Source organism: Argopecten irradians, chromosome 14 (genome assembly GCF_041381155.1).
Source record: "Argopecten irradians isolate NY chromosome 14, Ai_NY, whole genome shotgun sequence".
Taxonomy (NCBI): domain Eukaryota; kingdom Metazoa; phylum Mollusca; class Bivalvia; order Pectinida; family Pectinidae; genus Argopecten; species Argopecten irradians.
In genome coordinates, this window is record NC_091147.1 from 27285865 (window position 1) to 27307130 (window position 21266).

Below are 21266 nucleotides of genomic sequence, written 5' to 3' on the forward strand. Positions count from 1 at the left end.
GTTATACTTTTCCATATAACGGCTAAAGTTAGTTAATGACTCTAGGTGTTAATGTGACATTAACCCTGCTATCACACTGACACATACCACGAAAGACAACGAACAGCGCACCCCATCGGTCACATTTTACAGAAACATTCGTTCCACGCCGTACGTATGTTGTATGTTAAGTAGGATACTAACACTTCTATAAACTATGGCCATGTCCACATCTACACGAAGCCTTGCTCTAACCACCCACGTATGTTGTGCCAAATTTACGTCAAACATTTGTGTAAACATTGACAAGTTTGCCGTCGGAATCTGCTATTATCGCAAAGTTTGGACCAAACTTCGGTGTTGGGGTCCGCATTAATTTTTGAACTTTGCCATTTTCAGATATCATATGGTCCTGGTGATATGTACAAGCAAAATTCATTTTGTGTTTTGAATATGTGTATTTTTGTCTTGTGAAATTATCTGTAAACTGTATATACCTGCTAAATAAAATAGACAGGATTGGCGTTTGGTTATTATAAGCTGGGATAAGAAAAATGTTGTGTCACCCTTGAAACTAATAATAACATAAAGATATTATTGATAATTAATAAATGAATTATACTTTCTTCGTTTTCCATGAAGCATAATCCATATATTAAGATTATTCGTACAAACCATATAGTACTTATGTTTCATATAAAATCATTTTGAGGTACAAAATGTTTCTCAACTCCGTCTGAACCACAATAATCGTAAAACAAAACAAAACGTAAAATTGAGATTTTGTTTATCTTTATTTATTCTTATAAGTACTCTTCACTATACTGAAATACATTTATTTCTAAGGAAGATTACTAGTATAACATCATTCAGAAAGCAAATAAGGACATGCCAAGGCATTGCACGACATGATGCCAGCCTTAAGGAAGAAGATAGCTGTCATTTATACTTATCACATTAAAGAGAAAAAAAGAGAAAGACACAAATGCTATGTCTTTATCTGAACACGTAGTGCGAAAATCAGCACCCGGCACGTTACTGTTTGTCTTAGGGGCCAATAAACAGGCCATTTCTAACAGCACGGATCCCTAAGGTGTCAAGTGGCCACAGGTGTGTTACCCGAAACAGGATAAAACAATACCTGGAGAAAATAAAAATGCTAAAATGATGTACCTAAAATGAATTTACGTTGTAAATTGTCCGCTTCGAGCAGATCTATTATAAATATATCATTGAAAAGTCATGGCCGTTACGAGAGAAGCTTTCACAAGCTATAGCACGTGACTGTAGATGGATTTAGTTGAGTTTAAGTTGTTTTTGATAAATTTAAGTGAAGTGGAGATTTGTCATTATCCGACACGACCTTAGTTGTGAGGTAAAGCTCGCGGACCTGTTAACACACGTACAGTATGATGTCATCGTGTGCTGAGGACACAAGGCGGATACCTCGATATGGTGGACAAAGAAAATGTACATTTTGTTGTCTACAGCTTATTTTTTTTTTTTTTAGCTTAGTTGGGTAAGATATGAAATTTTTCGTTGTGTACATAGACTTGAAGTGTAAATAATTGACTATTAATTCATCACTTTGTCTATAATATGCTGATGAAAATGCCAATTAATTATGAAAAAGAAAGCCGTAATCTGCAGAGATATACCATTTCTATCGGAACTATTTGCAGCAATTTGAAATATACTATTGAGAATTCGTGCCATTTGATTCTCTCAAGCAGTGTCCGTCTCTCGCCACCGAAATTCAGCAATCATTATCCTTTTGGAGCACGTCTTTCTGAAGCACGTCTTTCTGAAGCAAAAAGAGGATATTTCAAGAAAAAAGCATGAAATCAACGCACACTTGATAACATAATACAAATATTGGTCTTCTTTGAGAAAGAAGAATGAACAAACCTCAAAGATAGTCTTTTATATTATACATGTAAATCAAATTAACTAGGGCAAAATGATGAAAACAATTATTTTTTATTAAGGTCTTTTGGTCAACGAAATGGCACAAATCAACTTCCTTTACCATAAGCATGGATACCCATATCTAAATTAAGTTGATAGTTGTAACATTATCCTAGTATTTCGTTAGATTATTGATGTTTTTTATCACCAGCAATGAATTTAACATCCCTTGATTTTAACTGTAATAAATACACGCCTTTACCACTGCACGTGGACATTCATACCGCACAAACATCTTGAACTGTTCTCCCTTTTTCTATCTTAACTTTCCACATAGGTGGTATATCGCTGAGAAACTGTGCTTGTTTGTTTCCATTTGAGTCTTATTTATGGTGGAAATTAATTTGTTTAGTATGGTTTGTTTGTAACAACAACGTCACATTGCAAAATATAAATGTATATATTTTTTAAAACATTGTGGGAGTCTCAGACTTCCTGACACAGGCATTGGAAGTCTCATTAAAGTCCTTTACGTATGCCAAGAATGTCATTGTACTACTTTCGTGACAAAAATAGGTATGTATGAACCTTAATTGGTAATTGAAACAACGTTTATATTTAAATTGCATATTTATAACAATCATCATTTAATTATAAAAATAAGCACATTTTAAAAAACATCATATAGTCAGAAATTAAAGTATTATCCCAATGTTAAACATACAATCGAAGACATTCACTTTCAGGAAGAATATAATACATAGCCCATAATTGTTCCGAATAGGAACGATCCTCGAAATCACGAAACCGTTTCACGGTAATGAATGGATATTTAGCAACACTCGATGTTTTAACTGAGATAAAGTCATAAATACCCAATAATTTTCTAGTGTTTATTAAAATAAATTCGCAGTAAAATATAAGGTTTTATGATGAAAATGTATGTGGAAATGTTAACCCAAGTATCATTTAGTAACAGTTTAACTCACTATTGACCAATCAGAACACAAACTTTATAGTACAAATATTGTCTTAGAGGGACAACATTTGTTTTAAACCACAAAATATAACACTAAGTACATTATTCGACGTTTTTACGTGCATTTGGTTATTGCATATTTTTTTTTTTAGAATTTAACCCCCTTTTTTGTTGAAATGAATAAGTAAGCGGGAAATAAGTGGGTTAAATAAGTATCACGATAGATTGAAATATATGTGCTGGTACCAGTAGGCCTAGTCTAGGCCCAAAGAAGAGACGTAAAATGTAACGAATAGACTATACCTTATTCTTTGATGATTAACAGTTATATTTCCTAAGGTGAGGTGGATGCTTCAATATTTTACACTCGTACTTCCTGTGTGAACCATGTCAAACATACCACCTCACTCGATGAAGTATAACTGTTAGTCACCAGGAGACAAGGGATATCATCTCTGTTTATCGTAATAAACTCGTCTCGGCAGCCCCTACTTACAGTATTCATTGAAGTGGGATTTTCATATATAGAATTTCTCAAGTTTATTCAACCTGTGATTGTTTGTTTCACTAATTATTATTTATTTCATGTCTGGAAAACAACATCGGAGACCCCACACAGGCTCCGGGTTCTTTCCCCTGTACGAAACACATCATAGTTTATTAAAAAAAGTAGTTTCTACTCCTGCTTAGCGCTCAGCATAAAGGGAGTGGGACGACTGGTTAGGACATTGTCGGTATAATGTGTCCAGGTGGGTGTATTTTTCTGTGTATTTGGTGGTAAAAGGCAACAGTTTCAAAATTACAAGGAAACTCAACATGAATTTACCGCAGCCTCCCAAAACACACACCACGCACTTCATATATGTAACACACCACATACACGGGAGCCGTCATTAAAGGACCCAGGAAGTTCATAAGACTTTAATAGTATTAGCCAACGAACCCAACTGAGTATAGATTATACAATATTCTTAATGCATTAATCACCGTAACCATTACTGAGATATATATCATTCTATTGTTTCGAAAATGCTGTAAAGTTTAGAGAAAAACAATCCATCATAATCAGAATGGTTACTTAATCTATGACAAACATAGAATGTTTTTTACGCTTGAAATGAATAACACTAGAAATGAAACACAAGTTAAAAGTAATTACAAGTTTAAAAGAAATAGGTACATTCTTATACTCCAAATTTCCTTACGTAAACATTTTTTTAATTTTATCGCACAGATTTATACCGATATTACAATTGTGTTTTGTGGTTTTTAAGCTATAATATTCTTATATAACCTTTCTAGTATAAGACATTTTAGTGCAATATCACTGAACCCTACGTGCATAAACATCTAACAGATCTTTATTTATTTAACAGGACACAAGATATATAAAACTCCCTCAATTTGTTTATGAGAAAATTATATAAAATCTCCTTCATTTCTGAAGTTCCATGTACATAGATAGATTCAATGTACAAATCCGAAGGTAAAAAAATCCCAAAGTAGTTTTCTGATGTAATAAACACAACTAGATGTTTTTCCCCAGAATTCAGGGAGGCCCGTGAAACACAAACAGACGAACTACCTTGTGGTAAGTTATCAAGGGAGAGGGGGGTCAAAGACAGGTCATTAGGGTGTTTGTATCTAACGTGTCAACTAGTGTTGTCTACCCCTTGTTACTGCTATCAACAAACAAAGAATTGATAATCAGAATCAATTGAATTGTTTGGATTCATTTATAGTTTACATCAAGTGAGGTTTTCAATATATAGAAATGTATTATATATGTCTAGTATGTTGTAAATAATAGTTTATATGCAGGAAAGCATATGTGGGACGCCAACATATTTCAGCAGTTATTATTTCTTCCATGTGTGAAACCCAGCACAGTATCTGGATTCTGCTCCCTGGTCGAGACAAATCAGCTATTTAGGTTGGTGTGACGTTACGATCATAAAAGCATGACATGCCAATAGATAACTATTACTGAGCACTGTCTCATTGCTGTAGTATTGTTTCGAAAATGTTGTAAAGTTAAGCAATAAATAACAATAATGAAAAGAAAACACCAGATAATTATAATGGTTACTATGGCAAACATATATTTTTCTCTGCTTTAGATAAATTATACTAGAAATGAGACACTGCAGAAGAGTGATCACAATTACAATAGAAAAAAGATACCTTGTTATACATCAAAATGTTCTTGCGTAACCAATTTGTATCTAAATTATTTTCTTCATTTTTATACTACATTTTGTGATTTTAATGTTTTGTTTGTTTGACTTAGCCAGGGTCATGTAAAGACGGTCTCCCGTGTATAGGGTGTGATGCGTGCATGAAATGCGTGGTGCGTGTTTTGGGAGACTGTGGTATATATATGTTGTGTCATCTTGTTTGGTGGAAATCTGGACCTTTGTATAGTGCTATGTCACTGGAGCATGCAGCCGAAGACACCAAGCAACACACCCAACCCGGTCACATTATACTGCCAACGGGCTTACCAGTCCTCCCACTCCCGGTATGCTGAGTTCTAAGCTGATAGACTATGATGAGTTCTAAGCTGATAGACTATGATGTGTCCCGGCCAGGAGAATTGTGCTTTTGAAGATATATTATTGATATGTTTTTTTCTTATGCTGACATGTGAGAGTAGTAAAGTAATTTATGGCACTATAGTACAATCTTACTTGAACCTATTTCCATAAATACCCACTAGATCTGTATTTTTTAACATGATACAATACAACTAGAACCTCCTAAGTTTATCTATGAAAAAAATCATATTAAATCTCATTCATTGTTTAACTTACATAGATAAACACATTATAAAAGTAGTTTTTAATGTTATAAACACACGTAGGTGTCCTAATCAGAATTCAGGGAGGCCCGTGAAACACAATCAGACGAAATGCCTAGTGGTAAGAAAACATGAAGTTGTTATTCTCTTAGTTGAGTCCTCAAAGACAGGTCATTAGGGTGTTTGTATCTAACGTGTCAACTAGTGTTGTTTACAGGTTGTCATTGCAACAAACAAAGAATTGATAATCAGAATCAACTAAATTGTTTGAATTAATTTATAGCTTACATCGAGGGAGGGTTTCCATATATAGAAATGCACGGTTATATACATATCTTCTATCCTTATAACAGGGACGCTTTCCAGGAAACAATATGTGGGATTCCAACATAATTCTTCAGTTATTTCTTGCATGCCTTGACAATGAATATTGGTGGAAATTTAAGAGAAAAATCTGGATTCAAGAATGCGGTAGAAGTTTTTTCACAATTATCTTCATAAAGTGTTCCAATATTGGTAGCGTAAGAACAATTATTATTTAAACCCCAGGCCTATGGAATGTAGTATGATAACATTTTTTGCTACATTTTTAGAATTGGTCGTAGAAGATCTCCTTGTATCGAAATACAATTCTATATTTGATATTTAAAATTTTGTGTCGGCTTATTACACAAAATATGAAAGATAACATGCAAAATGTGAAGCACGCGTGAATTCTACGAGTTGGAACTGCGCAAAAATATAGCAGCGCTAATAGTGATTAACAGCTTTTAATAGAACAATAATTGTGAATGCGCGAATTCATCATTGGGTTACTTTTTTAAAACCAAGTTTGCCCTAAATAGTAAAGTTTACAATATGTGTTCATTGTATAAATAGAAATTTGAATAATGACAAGAATTTGGTAAAAATTCCAGAATCATTTAATATGATCAATACCAAGTGATTTTCTTCATTTTAATATGTTGCATAATTTATTGTACTTTGCAATCTGACGATTTATATTAGCCATAGTGGGATAGAAAACCTAGTGTGACTAAAAGATATAATGGTGTTGTGATTTAAGGATTTGAGGCCTGTTACAAAATGGCTGCCTCCGTTGCAACATATTTGCGTCATATCAATATAGTAATGTAATAAAAGAATCTTGTATGATTTTTGCCCTTTTTGGATATCAAATCTGTCAAATTTTCACACTTGATATTTAGTGATTAAATTGATGAAATTCAAGTATCCCGTAACTACTTAATACAATGCGATATAATGGTTGCTTGTCATTGCAGCTACAGTTGCTATGGTAACTTTGTCTATGGCCTTAGAAAATATCACTTTTCGCAAGTGTAGTAATTCTGTAGTATTCAAAACAATATTGGTTGTATATTTTTGGAAACTTCTTGACATTATAGTGCTTTATCACCGGAATATACAAACCTTCTGTCTGCCATATTAGTCCCCATACATACGGTCGTAAAATAATTCAAAACTTAATATAAGTAATGTTTATAGCTATAAAACTTTGCGTTTTTTATCATTTCCCACCAGCAGTTTTGTTGATGTTATAAACATGTCACAGCATTGGCAAAAAAATCTTCAAGAAGAACTGTAAGAAACTTTGGGAAGTGCTTCCCGATAAATAATTTATTTGTGATAATTTGAAATCAATATTTGTATCCCCAACCCACTTGGAAGGATGAAGATAAATACGCCACTGGGGCATAACATACATGGAAACCCACCAAGATACATTCATTCAATAAACACATTACATATGAACCATTCTGACCCCTCGATCTTTTAGGATACATGTTTGCTTTTAAATCACCACGTGTTGAAACCAAATTGAGATATATTTATAATAATGATAATATGTTTGTGTATTCTTCAAAAAGTGTTATCAAACACTGCTGGAAGCATACAAACAACAAACTCTTCAGTCATTGGAACACTGGCTAAGACTGTTAGAGAAAGTGATAATTGCTCTTCGTTTTATTATTTCCCATATAAAGAGAAAATGAAAATTAAAATTAAAGAGATGTGTTTTATTTTAAATAGTATTGGTATGTTATAGAACAACATGTATTTTTTATTTTCATTATAGTGTATTTCGCTTTAGACTGGCCACCGATCTCTATAATATTGAAAACAAATCACTAACATATGGCTTGATTATTTTTATCCCTACTATATGTCTTCACTTTCAAACTAAGGGGAAACGATCTTGTGAAGAACCATGCTGAGAAAGTCTTATAAGAATAGGGTCTGGTTGCTAGTCTAATATTGCACATGTATGTTCGAATAAAGTTTCTATAATAGTTATGCACCAGGTCTAAGTTTTGTGTGGTTGGTTAAACAACGTCATATTAACAGTTTCAGTCATTTAAGTTTTAATACATTTAGGAGATGCAGGAAGTCCGATGATCACATTCGACCATTGCCAAGATGTGTTTATTGCAACATAAATAGGGAAGGTTACACAGGAAACTATATGGTAAGACTTAAAGCAAATTTATATATAAATGTTATTAGTTACACAGTTTGTTAGTGACCTAATACTGAAAAATATTGGGTCTGAAATAAAATTGTATTTGGCGAGGCAAAGCCGAGCCTGATACATGTTTATTTTAGTCCCAATATTTTCCGTATTAGGTCACTAACAAACTGTGTAACGAATTTATCCCGTCGAAGACTCTTTCAATGAAGTAACTGCGAAATGCATTATGTACGGAAACCAAAACAACTCAAACTTAAACAATTTTCTACTCATTGAAGACTCGAATGCGTTGTCATGGTCCATTTCTTTAAAATAATCCTAAATAAGTGTTGCCGATTTCGGTTTGCTTTTAAAGTGGTCATCAGCGCTATCATTCAAACATTTTGTCTCCATATCTTTTGATTGCAGTCGTCGCGAAGCGTTTCTTGACCGCCATCTTGTTGCTAATGACGTTAGGGGTAAAGAACGATAACTTATTGTCCAAACCTGATACGAATTCTACTAACCTAATACGACTATATATTGGATATCACGTGACGTCATTTTAACCAATAGGAATACAAGATTCTTGTCTGAGGCGGGATATGTATATATATATATATACGGTTGTATTTTTTAAACTGTACATGGAGCATATCGTTTTAATCGGATGTCAGATTGAAGTAGTACCTTGCACGACTATAACTTTTACTACAAGCATCATAAACATCCTATCTTATACTTCTTATAATATCCTGTATGCTCTATGATCAAAGATGTGATAAAGATCCAATCTCTTATAATAGGAACATGTATAATAATGTAGCTATAAATCAGCTCCTATTCTCATTCCTGGGTGTTATCGACAGTATGCTTCAGTGAGCCATCACTACAACATACCAAACGCTTTGGCGCTATCACAAGGAGACAATCAAATACAACATTTGATGTTAATCGCTCAATCTTTCTAAAAGGGGTGGTTGTAAATAACCAGCGACTCAAATTATTATAAAAGCATTGTTATATTTATTCTAAAAATAATTGTTCGGATATTCTAAACAAAATTGTGCAGTATTCTTGAAAACGTGTATTGTATTGTAATACCATTCTTTTCTCATTTATGCCTCGTTGATAACAATATTTAAAAAGACAAGATTATTTTTCAGGAATTTTCTCTTATGACAAAATCTAAAATCATTCAATCTCAGAAATCATTTCTGCAACAAGTTATATTAAGCTTTTAAGAAATAATTTCCAGCATTTCATATTTTTTTCACCTCACGTATAAAAGGATATCTCCAGCGACGCGTTCTATAAATAGTCATATCCCTATTCTGATTACCCATTCTAAGATTTGTCACAACAACATCAGTCATGTAAACAAAACAAATTAACAGGTAAAATGAAAACACTTCCTTTGATAATTGTCTCTGTCTTGGTTCTTCTTTTTCTCAGTTCTCCTAAGAGATGGCCAAATATCGGGTTTGTTGATTGCATCAACAAACCTGCTGGGAGACATATTACAGAAAAGCATGTTTGATATGCAATGTAACTTTATGTGGTTCTTTTTAAAAAATGCACTGTTCTCCCCAGCGATTTGATGACCTATTCGATTGTAAGAGAAATATAATAGATAAACACTTTTTCATTTAGTGTTTTAACTTACAAATACATCTAAGACAAGGAAAAAAAGGTAATTCCAAAGATACTACACCGCCGACATAGCATAAATGATACTCATCATTTGAAAATTAACTGATGTTTGATCATGTATGTAGGTGTCTAATTAAAAAAATTAAATAAGCAATAATTCATTTTGCTTGTGGTGTATGTGCAATTAGTACTTCATTCCATATAGAACATGAAGTAAAATAAGAAGCTCAAACTTTTAATGGTGTAAATTAAGTAACTTTTGTAACAGAAGAAAAATACTAATTCAATCTGATTAAAATACAGATCCTTGTTACCACTAAGTTTGATGTTTGATAAGAGGATCTGAGAAAATTCCATAAGGGGTCATGTCCAGGTGACCTTTGGTAATGGCCAATCAAATTGCTACTTGCAAAATTTTGACAGTGAATTTTAGGGACGAAATAGTTTGAAAAAACTGTCAGAATTATTTTGATTTACGTAGTCATCTCGCCTTATGAGCACAATAAAGCTAATTGTATATGTATACTGGGACGAAATGTCGTTTTCAATGGATGTGACAAGGTGTAGAAAATGTATCCGATATGAAGACCACGTGGTATAAAGGTCATCTGGACGTGACCCCCTATGGGATATTGTCAGATCCTCTATATAACGGAGTGGTTATAAGGATCTGTATTTAAATCAGATTGATACTAATTCGTCTTTTTATATAGGAAAAAAATGTCGGCTGTGGAAAATATTTAAACAGAGTGATAATCACCTAAGCGACTATTGTTTTCACGAGTGTCTTTGGTGTTGACGTCTGTTAAAATAAAATATAATTGTTTCTGTTTACGGATTGAGTCAAAACAAGCAGGCAGGGAATGAAGATTTCCAGGAACTTCCCTTTGGACAAAAGGTTACCACAAACAAATAGGCAGGGGTAAAAGATTTCCATGAGCTTCTATTTGGACAAAGCGTTACCACAAACAAATAGATAGGGGTTAAAGCTTTCCAGAAACTTCCTTTTGGACAAAGGGTTACCAACTTACGAATAGTCGGGAGGGTTACCATAAACAAATAGGGAGCCTACACATCAGGTTAGATAATTAAGCCACCGTGGGCGTTGAAGATTTTGCCCAGTGTCATTTTTTGGAGAGCATTAGAGTGAGAGAATGCGAAGTCTTTTCCTAACGTTCTCATCCGTGACAGCATTTTGGGATCCGATTATTATTTTTTGATATCAATAAACTTTTTTTCCTGCTTAATTTTACCCTATCCTCCAATAACCTCAGCTGATCCTGAACTCAGCCAAAAATTACTAAAGGGATATAGAGTATAGAGATATTTCTACACCATCGTTTGAACGCGTCTATGGGATGTTTATCTTGGTGTGGGATATATATAAATATCCCTCGAACTTTGTGATGTGTTATACAGGAAATGTCTATTATTATAATTTTGTGACATTTTGGCATAATTTTTGTTAGGCTTATAACACATACAACGTATAGTCTCAAACGAAGACACTTTACTTACGTATTCATTTCGCACTTTATAACGTCTTTAATTGAACATACCATTTGATAAAATGTTAAACAGCTATATCATCCAAAATGTGTATGTTTTATTGATAAATATCAAATCAGCTAAGTTATGTGATCTCTGTTTTACTTCGATGCGATTTTAGTGGTCTGGTCTAGTACCTTTGATACCCACAGTAATGTACTAATGTACAGAAGATACACAGAATACTGAACAATTTAATTTTAGAAAACTGTTTTGGCCTATTAAGGGCCAAAAGCACTTGCAATACGGGACGACTAACATGAAACTGGCCATAATGCTACATGGAATTGTAAATGAAACACGAATATAAAGAAAAATGAAATTATGTTATAATATCTGATTTTTCAGGAACACATTTTGAAAGATCCCTCCGTATATCCTGAACTGTAAAAGGGCTAAATACGTGATATAGCTTATATATCCCCTCAAAACAATTACAATAAAGTTATATGCTCAACTTAATCTACAACATATACTTCGATGTAAGTAAGAATATTGTATGCTTGTCCATCGGAAATTTAATAATTCCTGTTAAACAAACAATCGGGATAGGGGATAGAAAGAAACAAAAGGGGATGGAGTAGGGGGAGAATACATTGGACAAGGGGAAGCATGTGGGAGGGAAATAAAATCAAAGCGAAACAGACATAGTTGTAATTGCTGGAGGTGGGGCTTACGTGTAATTAGCTCCGGGGGAATTAAAACATCACCATAAGGTTTTATCATAAACATCATTTATTATACATTAATATTTATACAAATGGAATACCAAAGGGTATAGTACAAACGGCATATCATAAAAATCACATGACTCAACGTTTGAAATTTTGACAGATCCGAAATGATTTATCCGGCAGTCCAAGGAACATAAAGTTACATTAAATATTGCATTTAGCATATGCAACAGGGGATAAGATTCAGAAGATAGTGTTTTATGTTTCATGATAGCCGATCGTGTATCTTTGTTGGCGAAACATATGCATAACACATTTCTTTAATTATCACGAGAACAAACATCACCTAACGTGGCTTGGTAATTTTTGTGTAGTTAACTCCCACTGTGTTCACAGCTTTTTTCATATCTCAAACAACACCCTTAAGAAATCATATTTATCAATTTACATATGTTTAACCAAATCTGATCGCAGAGAAATACACACATACCCACCTGTTTATCAGGGTTCTGTCGATGTTTGACCGTCTAAAAGAATGCGTTCTTGTCAAGAGCTGAGCGTTTGATCTGCCTTAGATGAAAGCTATTACTAAACCGCTCGGTCGCTTATCGATCCGAAGGGTTGTGCATAGATGCCCCACACAACTTTACCATACACCTGTTCTATGGAAAAACACACCTTTACAGGAAAAAATATGGAGGCCCGACAAACGGACCCATTCATACCGCGATTTCCTGGATGCATTTTATAACAAAGTGAATAAAAGTATCTCATTATCGGTATTAACTGATTTTGTTCTGTCTTTAAAAGTAGAAAAATAAATAATACTACAGTTGGGAATTAGTTGATTGATTTGACTTAACGTCTTATTAATAGCTAAGGGGCAGTTGTATGTATATATAGGGCGGCTGTGGTATATGTTGTGTCTCCTTGTGATAGTGTGTTTAGGGCGGCTTTGGTATATGTTGTGTCTCCTTGTGATGGTGTGTTGTGGGATGCTGTGGTATATGTTGTGATTCCGTGTTATAATGTGTTTAGGGATGCTGTGGTATATGTTGTGTCTCCTTGTGATAGTGTGTTTAAGGATCCTGTGGTATATGTTGTGTCTCCTTGTGATAGTGTGTTTAGGGAGGCTGTGGTATATGTTATGTCTCCTTGTGATAGTGTGTTAAGGGAGGCTGTGGTATATGGTGTGTCTACTTGTGATGGCGTGTAAAGGGAGGCTGTGGTATATGTTGTGTCTCTTTGTGATAGTGTGTTTTGGAGGCTGAGATATGTAAGCGTTGTGTCTCCTTGTGATAGTGTTTTTAGGGAGGTTGTGGTATATGTTGTGTCTCCTTGTGATGGTATGTTTAGTGGGGCTGTGGTATATGTTGTGTCTCCTTGTGATAGTGTGTTTTGGAGGCTGAGGTATGTTAGCGTTGTTTCTCCTTGTGATAGTGTGTTTAGGGAGGATATGGTATATGTTGTGTCTCCTTGTGATAGTGTGGTTAGGGAGGCTGTAGTATATGTTGTGTCTCCTTGTAATAGTGTGTTTAGGAGGCTGAGTAATTTAGCGTTGTGTCTCCTTGTGATAGTGTGTTTAGGGAGGCTGTGGTATATGTTGTGTCTACTTGTGATGGTGTGTTTAGGGAGGCTGTGGTATATGTTGTGTCTCCTTGTGATAGTGTGATAAGGAGGCTGTGGTATATGTTGTGTCTCCTTGTGATGGTGTGCTTAGGGAGGCTGTGGTATATGTTGTGTCTCCTTGTGATGGTGTGTTTAGAGAGGCTGAGGTATATGTTGTGTCTCCTTGTGATAGTGTGTTTAGGGAGGCTGTGGTATATGTTGTGTCTCCTTGTGATAGTGTGTTTAGGAGGCTTAGGTATATGTTGTGTATCCTTGTGATAGTGCGTTTAGGAAGGCTGTGGTATATGTTGTCTCCATGTGATAGTGGACCTGTTGCAAGATTTTTACTGATATCTCTTTGACGGATGCTGACAAAGAATCAAACATTTCACCCGCTCTATAAAAGCTGTCCTATTGTACAAGTCATCTTATGACATTGATAATTAAAATTCGCCTGCTTATAGTTTTGTTGTTTACATTTCCCTTTGGCGTGTTAGAACGTTGTTCTCAGGAAGAAACGTTGACGTGTTGTTTTTTTATTTCATGCAAATTGACCCGTTTTAAGATATGTATGAATGTTCTCCCAAAGTTATAAGTCCTCAAACTGCAGTAACATCATTTCGGATCTTAATTGCAATTTGTCCGTATGTGATTCCTATTGATAATGCCTTACTATTGACGCCCCTTTCCTAACATCGACATAATGAAGAACATTCGGATTGTGTCCTAAGGTAGTTCATCATGGTGGTTAGCGTTCAGCAATTACGGAGTGAGACGACTGATTTTGCCCGTTGTCGGAATAATATTACCGGGTGAAGTGTATTTGTTCGATATGTGCATACTTCAGAGATGTAAAAAGGGCACGAGTTCCACCATGACCTGGTGACACAACACGAACATACCGCAGACTCCCAAAACATACAGACATTCACACACCGCAACACATTGAACACATTGCAGGCCGTCTTTAAATGGTCATAGATGGAGATAGGACGTTAATCAAATAATCAAAAGCAAACCCTTCAACTGACTTCAACTGTCGATTGAACCTGTTGTAAACGTTTAATTGTTCAGGCCCATGAATGATTTTTGAGGTTTAAAAAAACTTGAAATACGGTTAAACCTTGTTTATCACCACAGGAGTTTCGAGAATAAAACAGGATAATGGCAAATGATATAATCAATCATCAATAGCATATAAGTAGATTGACAGACAAATGCCAATTTTTTCACGCTTTTTATTTAGAACACTTCGACGAAAGTAGTAACACTTGCAAAACACCAAAGCAGAGACTTGTTGGTCACTAATATATCGTAAAACATATTCATCAGATGCGTGTACAATACATAAAACTCTTTTTTGTTAAAATTCTTGTCATATTCATGATACATTGATTAATGTTAAGAAGCAAATGTATCCAGCATCGCCTCTACGTTTTTGTTATAGAGATTGATGCATTTTAAAGCGTGACGTTTTAATCTTAGTAGTCATTGCCTAAAATATACTATCTATGCTACCTATTAGCAACAGACTTGCATGGAAAACAAGGTAGCTGGGGATCTCACAGATTTTCACTATCAAAAACAGGATCAGACGATTTAGTATTTTTCTTCAGATACAAAAGTTGCTTAATTTACACCATTACCACTATTGAAAAGTTTGAGATTCTCATTTTATTTTAAGTTAAAAATATAAAAAATAATTAATTGCATCCCGAAAAAATTCCGTGGCACTCTATCATATATGGATTGCCTATACTGATTGCCCATGCACCAAAAGGCAAAATATTTTTTTCCATTATTTTTTGTGTTAATTAGACATATTTATACATGATTAAACACCAATTATTGTTCAAATGATGGACATCATTTATGCTCTGTCGGCGGTGGAGCAACTTTAAACATTTTCTTCTCGAATATGACTAAGTATATTAAATGTGTGTATGTCATAACTGGTCAAAAAATTTGACATGTTATTTTCCCTTCAGTAATCTATTGCGAACCAATTATGTTTGATAAATGAAGCTATGAAAATCATTCAAATGAAAAGAGAAACACGTATGATGCCTTATAAACATCAGTTACAACACAAACGTTATGCGTTGTACATGTAACATACCTGCATAAATCATTTTACAATTACTAATAATATTGTGAAAGTGTGAAACAAAATTGAAGTTCACAACGTGGCTTCCTTTCCTGACCCTATTACTCATTTTGCTGCGATTTAGATGTAAATACAATAATGTTTGGGAGTACACTGTACTGTTAAAGCATATTCAACATAAAACTAAAACCTATGTATTATTACTATTGACATTCTTAATATGTTGCTGATTTTTTGTGTAATAAGTAATACAAGCTTTTTCTGATTCCCGGGTATGAAAGTTACGGCACAGATAACTTTAGGCGACAAATCATCAATAGACGGGATTTCAGATAAAGCACACATGGAGGAGGTGAGGAGGCTATGAAGTTACTTTAATACTTTGTTTAAGGTTAATTGTTATCCACATTGACCTCCTTATAGTAGCTTATATAATTGCTGTAATGTAATTATAAATGGATGAATATATTAAATGACTTAAAATAAATTCAAATTATTATCAGGATGTAACCAATTAACAATGCTTTTCTTTAAATTGTTTTCATTTTTATACGCAATTGCTGTAAAAATCTATTTTTTAGCTCCCAACATTTGCAAAAAAATAATTTTTAAAAAATCCCAATTAATTCATCACGGTTGTATTATGTGACGGAAAATATTAATGGTGGTGCTGAAACAATTCGACTTATCTGCACGAGAAATGTCCGCCTATGTTCCTTTTGTCGATCATGTGAGAGCATTCGGAAGTGTCATTATGTCTTTGTTCCTCCCATATAACATATGTATAAAATGGTACATTGTATACTTGTTTCCATGATATACCTTATAGTCGGTTATTGTCGCGGGGATGATATTTTCGCGATTTCGCGTCACATTGCTATGAACGCGAAAATGTAATCCACGAAATTTTGAAAAATGGTTGAACGATATCTACCTTTAAAATCCATATAGAGGAAAAAAATCACTAAAATTTTGATTTTCTCGTTTTTAGAATAAATGCCAAAAAAAATGATCCTCGAAAATAATCGGCTATATGGTATAATGACATTGAATTATTGAGCATTTATTAATATTAAGATTTTAGTTTTTTCGTTGGACTTCCTATTAACAGCCTTGTTCATTAAGTTAGTCCAGCCGACTAACTGGACAGACAGAAAAAATAAAACATATTCAGACCATTATGCCGAGTGATCAATGCACTTGCGAAACAATTAATAGTTTTAAACACAGTGTTTGAAAGCAAGATGATACAGAACTAATTTTTGTTTAAATTTTATTGTCTTGAACTATTTGTTAATCAATTAAATTATGTGAGAATAAATGCTTCTTACTATAATGAAATGTTTTGATCACTTCAAAGGAAAATCAATTGAATAAGTATATTCAATATTGTCAATGCAACGCTGAAAAAAAGATTTTGAAAAAAGGTATTGCAAATACTTCAATCGTGCATGGTCCCAAAGGGATTCCTTACTACACGTATAACTCCCTCCTATGGCTTGGACAAACACACAGGGTAAAGCAACTCTATGTGTTTTCTCGGAGATAAAGACATTTCCGGTTTGCTTGCTTTGATCTGTAGTACAGATGTGCATTAATTTGTTTAAAATGTATGGGCGAATCAATACAGCAAAGAATGTCTATGTTTGTTTATGTATTAAGTCTTATAGGAAAGATTATTAAATGTAATAATTTGTAATATTCAGGGCCTTTTCAATGTAAGAATTGGGTATTTCTTTAAATTAACTAACCATTTATGTCATATCATTAAATACATTTTATTTTCAATGTTTACCCATTCGCATTTCATCATTTTTACGTTATTATCTTTATTTAGCGTCATTCATATTATTGTATATATATTTGATATTATGGTTTTTTTTACTCTTTTATAACTGCTAGTGTTTTCGTATTGCATGTATATTATTTCAATACACTGATATTATGATTGAACATTACATCAAAGCTATAATGCATGGATATTGACAAGTTAATCTTGATTTTGAACAAAGAATCTAATTAGAGGATAAATTTTGCTGTTTTGTAAATTGAGGTATCAAGATGTTGGAAGATTATATTATTGTTCCATGTTGCTATTTCTTCATTTGATTGGCTTAAATCTCTATCACACGTTTTGCAATTTTATAGTGAATATCTAAAGCAGATAAAACTCAATAGTAGCAGCCATACTTTATATAAAACAAGTATACCTGGTACAGATAACTTTATTCTACTAGCTTTAGGCAGTTTAGTCATCCGAAATTTAACACCAAAATTAAAATGATATGATACATGAAAGTTAACACGATTATAATATAACGATATCGACCTGACGATACGAAATATACGATTAAAAAGGTAAATCTATCATTGATATACCAATAAAAAGTGACTAATTACTCTCGAGACGTAAGCGATAAATTATATCATGAGATGTATTTGACTTCGGTGACATTGTGACCTTTCTGTCCATGAATTTGGCTGATTTCTTGCCGATTTATTTCCCGACTACTGTAAGGTCTGGACACAAATTCCGCCTACCTCTTGTCCGCTAATACGTGCCCATTGTATCGGAGTGTCGTAACCTAAAACCACCGCTAACAATAACTCCGACAATAACTCCGACAGTTTGACTGGATATCGTTTGCTGGTTTAATTAATTCTGAATCACATAAAACGTTAACATTTAACTAGGTAATGCTATCTTGAAGATCGCACATAAAGCTTTCAATAAAAAATGTAAATTTGCCTTTTCTCCTCTTTGGTGAATGACTCGGCATGGTTCCAGTATATGATATGGTAAGCCGGTGAACTTTTTTTAAAGTTCCCGGCATGACGATAATCTAGCAGGAGTCAAATTGAGAACCAGAGGGACTTTCTAGGACAAGGATTCCACTGTGCACACACCAGGAAAGTCCACCCCTTCCTTAGCGAGGGCAGGCTCAAAATCTGTTTACAATAAACCAGCAAGCTGGAGTTTGTTATTTCGATACGTACAGGGAAAACATATCAACGGATCCTCATTATTTTCATATCAGTGTCAAATGCATTCATTGAAAGCTTTTGATAAGTTAGAATAGATTAAGACATGAAAATGGACCCGATTTTTAGGATTGTTCCATAATGTACTCCGAGGATGGTCCATAGCTGCACCTGAATCAATATAAAATTTTAAATTAATGTTTTTGTCGGCTTAGGACGACATAGGATGGAATTGTATCAACTACAGTTCTGTATATAAAAATATGGAACAATTACCTGTTATTGTTTGAATATTATTTTCATCAGAAACATTTTAAAATAATTTTTGAAATTTCCTTGTTTGATAGAAATTACGTCTTAAAGTTTTAAGAATTATTCTTTTACCTGTTTAGACGTCATAAACATTATTTTGAAATATGTTATTTTGTTCCATGCCAAATAAAATGCACTCATAATTCATTATTATACTCTACGAAAATGTATCTGACTATATGATGTAAAATATGAAATTCCTGTCCCATGAACTTCTGTGTAATTAGATTTTGGATACTTGAGTGCCTTAATATCAACAGGGCGTGTCCGTAGATAGAGTGTCGTCAGGAACTCTACGCCATCGAGGAGAGATTTATCCAAAGCGCCGACAGCATATAAGATAATTATGAATGATATACTTTAATATGAATGGCACCGCGAAGGATTGATATGGATTAGAGATAATTTCTCCCAACATCAAAGTCTGATACGGAATCTCCGGCGGATGTTCATTTCTATGAATGAAATATAAACGTATGTCTTATAGACAGCGAAATTGATGACGCTATGTAAAGTTTATGTCACTTTCCATAGCAAGAAATGTGAGTTTTTGTGAACTTATATATTTTATGTGATGATACTTTCATGTTTGTAATTATAGTCTTGTAACATAAAGCGTGAAAGCTAATTAGATAACTTTTAGACGTAATTTAATTTGAATATATTTTATAGTCCTTTATTATTTTTACAACTACAATAGATTAATGAATAGATAAATAAAAGCAACAACTATACAATCAGTATGTATCTAATAATTAAACCGAATTACCATCAATGTTAAACACAGACATAACAATTACGTTGCATTGTTATTTAAAGATGTGATACCTTTCCATGGTGTTTACCGTGACTTTAAACTTAAAAATAACACTGCATTGAGGAAAGCCTCCATGATGTGTATAGCATTTATCAAAAGCAATAAAGCTTGAAACAATGCTTTTCTATACGAGGTGTTTCATCCAATTGTTGTGACAAAGTCTTTGCTTTTTTAATTGTTTCATTTAAGCAAGAAGTATTTAATTTCCTTAGCTGTAACAACACGACCGGAAGCTCATAAATTCATTTCCACATTTAATGATGCTATATTTGGTTTATAACACACCTTTTACAGAAATGTAACATAATTCACGCGATCTACAAGTGATGATGACAATACACTATATCAAAATATCATTAAACGTAAACCGGAAATAATAAGACCTAACTAAGGATGGGAATAAACAAATTCTCAAAACGGGACAAACTTTCCGGACAGGTAGCTCTGCAACTTAATGAATTATAGCGAAATTCGCTTGTAAGAATAAATTTTATGGACAATAAACTTCAGACTAGAGAACTACTGTGTGTAATAGAAAGCCTTTTGATCCATTGAATATTTGTAAATCGAATTTCGTCTACTCGCCTTTCACTTTCCGCGTACGCCTTACCCGTTTACGGCGCCATGGCAGACTGTCTCACTCCAGAAAATGTCGATTTCTAATAAAGCATTTGATTCCTATCCAATGGCTTGAAAGACGGTTTATGGGCATTACCCAGACTTCGTTATTCATCGATGTCAATTGCGAATTTGTATGATGTTTGAAATGCAAGTCGATTAAAATGGATCTCACTTGACATGATGAGCTCTATGAAAAGAGGTAACATTGGAATTGTGTCTCAAAGTCGCATTTAAATGTAGTAATTGACTTTCGATTTAGTGAAAAATTAATACAGTATTACAAACAGAATGTGGGGTAAAGGAAGACTACCTTTTCAAATGTTGGTTGCGTTAAAAAACCCACTGAAGAAGTTAGTTTTAAATTATTGTTTGTACTGCTTTATATCACTATTTAAAAGTATATATATACACACACATGGTTAAAGCAACCTTTCATTTTTCCCGAACTATAAATACATCCATGTGTCATACATTGTGTCAAACGTGTCAACATTTAAATGATTTTGTTCAATAGGATTAAAATAATCTTGATAATTTAAATATATGAATGTATAATTTGAGTTCCGTTATTTAAATCATTAAATTGTCAAAGGAATGTTGCGATAATTTTGTCAGGAAAAGTGTTAAAGAATGAGTAAATATTAGCAACACTTTAGGCTAACTGTTAATTAAAAAACTAGAAACATCAGTGGTATTATTAATTAGAGGTGTTTTTAAATGTTCTGATATAAGACGTTATTACTTAGATTAGTCAAGACTCCATTGTGGATACTTGGGACGCAACTTAACAATAGATGCGTTTCAAATT

General features: G+C 33.6%; 1 long non-coding RNA gene across 1 annotated transcript; it reads right to left on the minus strand.

Moving 5' to 3' along the window:
* Nucleotides 1-838: 838 nt before the first annotated feature.
* On the minus strand, nucleotides 839-12622 carry LOC138308298 (uncharacterized). The gene is made up of 3 exons (XR_011206109.1): nucleotides 12506-12622; nucleotides 1638-1783; nucleotides 839-1120 (listed from the first exon to the last, which is right to left on the minus strand). It is a non-coding gene; the product is annotated as an uncharacterized lncRNA (long non-coding RNA).
* Between the last annotated feature and the right edge of the window lie 8644 nt (nucleotides 12623-21266).